General features: G+C 36.0%; 1 pseudogene; it reads right to left on the bottom strand.

Moving 5' to 3' along the window:
- Window positions 1–3501: 3501 nt before the first annotated feature.
- On the bottom strand, window positions 3502–6477 carry LOC149192259 (actin-7 pseudogene; annotated as a pseudogene).
- Between the last annotated feature and the right edge of the window lie 417 nt (window positions 6478–6894).

Raw genomic sequence — 6894 nt, 5'->3', positions numbered from 1 at the left:
ACTCTGGTCCACTGCTTGATACAACAATACAATGGCTTTTGCATCCTTCTTCCTATTGCTCTTCAGCAGATCTCTCTCTCCCTGAGTTAAGTTGTTAAATTGATTTTCATCTGCTGGTTCTTCAAACCCATATTCAACTAATTCCCATAAATCTTGAGAGATAAATAAAGCTCTCATGGTTATTGACCAGTAGTCATAGTTCTTCCCATTAAACTGTGGGAACTGGGTGTTAAACATACCCATGCTATTGCTGGTGCTTGCCATTCCTTGCATTCTCAACTATGATTCAATTTCTTGACTGTGTATTTTAAAACACTGACTGTTTCAGCAATAACAAAAAGAAAACTTTGAGGAATACCTGAATCTTTTACCTGAGACTTCACTTTGCTGGAGAAGATTTACTGTTGCAACAAAAGACTCCTCCCTTCAGCTTCTTGAACACCTTCAAAGAGCCTAAGCCTGCTTTGATACCACTAGTAGAGATTTTTGTGTTAAAATCCCAAAAACAAAAAAAAAACTAAACACACAGAGGCAATGCTCTGTTTCCTTCTCTCCACAGGATCTTTTGCACAGGGAAGCTTTAAAAAAAATGACTGAGAACAGAGTATTACATACCTAGAAAATGATGATTTCTATTCATTAAAATATAATGCCTGATACATATTCATCCTCTTTTACTAAGAGGGATTCACCAAAAATACATTCAACCAACAAAAGTAAAACTCTGTCTCCACCTGAGAATTTACACTGCTGGTGTGTAAAAACCCATTTACATTTACTGCTGTAAAACCCCTTTTACATTTACTGGTGTAAAACTATTTTTACACACTGCTGTAAAACAAAAATTTTACATATGCTTCCTCAAAAATATTATGTGCTCCACTTCGTTTGGACAAAAAAAAAAAAGCTTACATTTCAACCTGGTTATTTTTACGTTGCACTGCTGTGCATTCACATTCACACTGCTGTGTGAAAAACCTATATTGCATTTGCAAGCTGCTCCCCTGTTCTCTTTACTCGCACTGTTGTGCGTTCATTTCACTCTCTTACACCATACAATATCAACTAACTACAAAATAAAACTATTTTTACAGTAACGCACGAGCTCCTATTTTTTGCATATTACATTGCGTATATGATATTACAAAGTGACCATACCTTTCTTTAAATTCACCATACGTTCGTGCATAAAAAAAACATTAAAACTGAGACATCTCACCTACTATCTACGAACACAATCAATTCATTAAATTTCTTTTCCGCACGTTAAATTTAATTTGCTGCAGGTTCGAGAAGTTCGTCAACCGTTGATTTGCCCTCACGGAATCGAACGGCTGGTATGAATATCGGAAGGCCCTTTGTTACCGAGCTTTACGTTTCGATATGGCGGTGACTTTACAAAAACGTTCAGGACGCGTGTCAAGATTTGATTGTATTGGAGTCAATTATACGGAAACCACTTGGTGACCAAAAGCGGTCCGAAATCTGTCAGGCTGTTTGCTGGTTTCGCTGCGGCGGTTTTGGGTGCAGTACGAATGCAGTTGAAATTATATTTCAACAATAAACCTCAAGGATGATGGATGATTTGCAGAGTTGGAGTTGTTCACCCCATTGTCTTGTCCATGCTATAAAATCAGAAGTCTCCTCCTTGTATTTGGATCCAACTCACATTCAGGGATTTATCCTTCTTCCTTACCTTGTTAACTATCAAAACTTTCTTCTGAAGCACCAATAGTAATAGAATGAGAAGGCTCTATATGTAGAACTGAAGACTCTATACGTAGAACTGCATGAAAATTCTTAGTAACCTTGTCATGTGGTTGGGATTGGCTATTAGATGGAGGACTCACAAGTTGACTGAAATTTTTTGAAAAGGGGCCATTAAGTATTTTAGATATTGAGTGTCCATCACACCATAAACAACGCTATACTTTGGAACTACATTTCATCCTGAAGCAACAATCAAAACTGTAAACTATAATATCATTTTCATACTAGGCTCTAATATACTTAAAATAGTAAATGAATAAAACGATGAGCAATCTGTTACAAGTAAAATTTTCTTTGACTGCTTGAAGCTAATGACCAGTTACAAAATTTCATCTGAGGATATGAAGTAAATAATATTCTCTATTATTAGCCATTTACTCATAATATAGCCAACCCATTATTGAAAACTAAAAATGACTGCAATTTACATGTTTCAACCCCCTTCATATTCAACATAAATCACCCCTTCAGTCATAGGCAAGCCAATATTGCCATTTGCTATAATTGCTTCATCATGTACCCCACACCCCCAAGAGCAAAAACATGTGTCATACTAACTTTTTGTTAAAGCAGTCATGGTACACACACAAGGATATAATCCAAGAGAAGAATATGAAAAACATAATGACAAAGAGAATCTAGAGTTCAGATCTCTCTCACCAAGTAGTTGTTGACATTAGGTGTAGATGGAAGATCTACCACGTCAGTTTCATATAAGATTCTATCCATTGTTTGAGAAAGGCCCTCATCAAAATCTCTATAATAACACAGACATCCAACAATATTAAAACACATGTAGTTTACAACAGAAAGGACATTTATAGTATAATCAAATAGAAATTTAAATGAATTTATTTCTTGCTAGTAAAAGGGATTTTTTATATACATAATCAATACTAAAACCTTTATGCATCCAAAATTAATACAAAACATACTACTCACTTAAAAAAACCACCTCTGACATTACAAGCTACATTTCTTGCAATACACAATATTGGTACAGGTTCACCTTTCTGCAAAACACATAACTAATAAATTAGTAGAGGTGTAACGTTGGACTCGTTCAAGATATGTTTATCTCTCATAATAATAATGAATCAAAATAGGAGGAATATCTACCTCTTCCAATGGAGCATAGTATGGTGCAAAAACTGGAACAACATGAACATGAGATTGATCTCTGTCCTCCCAAACCTTCAATCAGTCATCTATTACCAATTTCATGATGGGGTGGAAAATCCCACTACGAAGACATTAAGTAAAGTCCTTTTGAAGCATGTTTGAGATGGATAGATTTGAAAAATATGCAAACACCCAATAGTTAAGTTGATAAATTTAATAGAAAACAGGAAACATAAACAATCGGTATGTTTATTGACATCACAACATCAATAAAAGAATTACCAATTAACTGAAAACCCAATTCCAACATACTGCTCCTCAGATTTTAAAAAATTCCCTAAATAGTGTATATGAACGACTTATAAATATGAATCTATAGTGACCAATATAGTGCTTGCTTTGGTTAGTAATATTACCTGGCTTGACACAGAATATACGATCAAGGAGTTGGTTAGGACTGATTAAGCTTCCACTACCTAAAATGATTTGAAGACAAACCGAACTTGGAGAAGTAAAGGACCATTGACTATGTAGAACTTTGAAATCTACACTGCATTTTATCTGCGGAGGATAAACCACCTTAATCTTTATGTCATCTGAATGAATACACTAGATCTCTTTGTTCACCCGATGAGAAATGCCTAGAAACATAGTGGATCCCCTACTCAAAACTATGTTTCCACACAAGTCCTTTTGGATATTCTCAACACATTTCATAATAGAGTTGTAAGTAGTTTCATGTATCCGTGGAGCTTCTATTCCAACGTGGGTAGGCTGGAAAAAAACCTCTAGACACCTAAATATTTCAGTGTGAATTGTAATCACTTGCCCATTTGGAAGCTCATAATTATTTTCTAATGCAGTAGAGGTCTTTGCAAGTTCCATATCCTTCGCATGATCCATTGCAACCTATCCCAATTTTTCCTTTATGTCTCGAACAATTTCTCATTCTATTGTTGTAGTGAAAGAGTACCCCCTCTCTGTTAGCATCTCACGTAGTGCATTAGTTATGTCTCTACTTGCAAGGTCTATTGTATCGATTGCACAAGAGAGGACATTTCCTTCATAGATGGGAACAACATAAGTGATACCATCTCCATAATCGAGAACAATACCAGAATAGAATTAGAGATTTGAAAATATAATATTATTGTTTAAAATATTTATCAAGCATGAGATCTTTGTTGATATGACAAATCATATCAATCACGTACCATTCACCAATTCAACTATTTGTATAAATTTAGTTTAGGAAAAAAATTTTATTTTTAAAATGATTCAAACGTAAATATTTCAGAGAAGTTTATTATGAATTAGTAAGAAATAGTATTAGAGGTTGCAAACATGTAGTTCTTCCACTTCCATAAAGAGAAAGCGCAACTTCAATAGTAATATACATAGCAGGTGTGTTAAAGCATTCAAACATGAATTGAGTCAAGAATCTACAGAACTGGACTTGCGCACCCCATTATCTTGTCCATGCTGTACAATCAAAAGTCTCCTCGTATATGGATCCAACTGACATTCAAGGATTTCTCCTTCTTACCTACCTGGTGAACGTAATAGAATGAGAAGACTCTATAGGTGGAATTGCATGAGAATGTTCAAGAACCTTGTCATGTGGTTGGGATTGGCTATCAGATGGAGGCTGACAATTGGTTTTTCTTGGTGAAAAGGGTCCATTAATGATTTTATATCTTGATTGTCCATCACAGAACAAGGAAGCACTAGATTTTGGAACTACATTTTCTTCCTGAAGAAACAATAAAAATTGTAAATAACAATATCATTTGCATAGTGGGCTCTAATATACTTAAAACAATAAACGAAACAATAATATCATTTGCATAGTTGGCTCTAATATACTTAAAACAATAAACCAAGAAAAAGATTAGGCAATCTGTTATAACTAAAAATTTGCTCTAACTGATTTAAAGCTAATGACCAGTTACAAAATCTCATCTGTGGATAACAAGTAAAGAATTTTCTCTATTATTTAGCTAGTTACTCATAATATAGCCAACCCAGCATTAAACACTAAAAAGGACTGCAATTTACATGTTTCAATCCCCTTTCAGATTCAACATAAATCATGCCTTCTGGCACAGGCAAGTCATTATTGCCATTTGCTATAGCTGCTTCATCCTGTACCCCACACCCCCACAGAAGACAGAACAAAAACATGTGTCAGGCTAACTTGATGTTGAAGCAGTCATGGTACACACACAAGGATATAATCCATGAGCAGAATATGAAAAACGCAACGACAAAGAGAATCTAGAGTTAGGAACTCTCTCACCAAGTAGTGGAGGTGCAGATGGAAGATCTACCACATCCGTTTCATATAAGATTTTGGCCATTTTTTGAGAAAGGCCCTCATCAAAATCTCTGTAATAACACAAACATCCAACAATATTAAAACACATGTAGTTTTTGACAACAAAAAGGACATTTATAGTATAATCAAATAGAACTTTAAATGAATTTATTTCTTGCTGGTGAAAGGGGATTTTTTAAATGCATAATCAATACTAAAACCTTTCTGCATCCAAACTTAATACAAAAACATACTACTCACTTAAAAAATCCACCTCTCACATTACAAGCTACATTTCTTGCAATACATAATATTGGTACAGGTTGACCTTTCTACAAAGCACATAACTAAGAAATTAGTAGAGGTGTAAAGTTGGACTCCTCCAAGATATGTTTATCTCTCATAATAATAATGGATCAAAACAGGAGGAATAAACCATAGTTCTTCCAATGGAGGATAGTATGGTGCAAAATCTGGAACAACATCAACACGAGATCGATCTTTGTCCTGCCAAACCTTCAATCGGCCATCTATTGCCATTGCAATCTTGGGGTGGCAAATCCAACTATGAAAGAAATTAAGTAAAGAAGTTCTGAAGCATGTTTCAGATGGCTGCAAACTTGTAGTTCTTCCACTTGCATAAAGAGAAACCACACTGAATCATCCTGTCTCTATTTTCCTTTCGATTCAGAGGAGACTCTGTATTCAAGACCGGATGATCCTTAACAGCAACATGTAGCTCGTTGCTGAACATGTGCTGCCAGATTTTCTCCATGTCATCCCAGTTATTAATGATTCAATATTAATATACATAGCAGGTGTGTTAAAGCCTTCAAACATGATTTGAGTCATCCTATCTCTGTTTTCCTTGGGATTCAGAGGAGACTCTGTATTCAAGACTGGATGATCCTCAGGAGCAACATGGAGCTCGTTGTTGAACATGTGCCACCAGATTTTCTCCATGTCATCCCAGTTGTCAATGATTTCGTGCTCGAGTGGATATTTGAAGGTCAAAATATCCCTCTTGGACAGTGCTTCGTCTCCAACATATGCATCCTTCCGTCCCATGCAAACCATGACACGAGTGTGCCTCGGAAGACCCACCACATTATGGAAAACTGCTCTCGGAGTATCATTCCCTGCAAATGCAACCTTCAAAAACCAAACCCTCATTAGCGTACTGTCGCCATAAAGGAATTTGTTTTTTAATTCTTGAGAGAAGTGGCATATACTATCAATACAGAAAAAAGAATTTGAGATTGACTGTGTTCAAGGCTGATCCTGTGAGATCCATGGCGATGACCTTATGCCCAGATTTTTGTAGAAGATGAATGAGCTTGTACCAGCACCAAGCTCCATGGCCTGCACCATGTATCAACACAAAATAGAACTTTCCATGTTGATGGCTATGACCGCCATTTTCCATTGCAGCCATGAAGAGTCTCCTCCTCTTGTTCATTTTGGTGATATTGATGCAGCGAGGCATAAAAACTACCGTTGTGGCAAGGGCTTACCTGTCAAGATGAGAAAGATGATGGTTTAAACACACATATTAGATGATGATACCCGTAGCGCAAGAAACAGTAAATGAAAGTAGCACATGAACCACTAAATGAAAGAGATTTGATTTGATTCAGTAATAGCGGTATCGCTCGTAGCACAGGGAACGTTGAGCGGATTGACCC

This window comes from Pinus tabuliformis, chromosome 2_2, assembly GCF_031772625.1.
Source record: "Pinus tabuliformis cultivar Carrire ecotype Pingquan chromosome 2_2, CPIR1, whole genome shotgun sequence".
NCBI classification, from domain to species: domain Eukaryota; kingdom Viridiplantae; phylum Streptophyta; class Pinopsida; order Pinales; family Pinaceae; genus Pinus; species Pinus tabuliformis.
The sequence above is the reverse complement of the archived record's forward strand: the minus strand, read 5'-3'. Positions and strand labels throughout refer to the sequence as shown.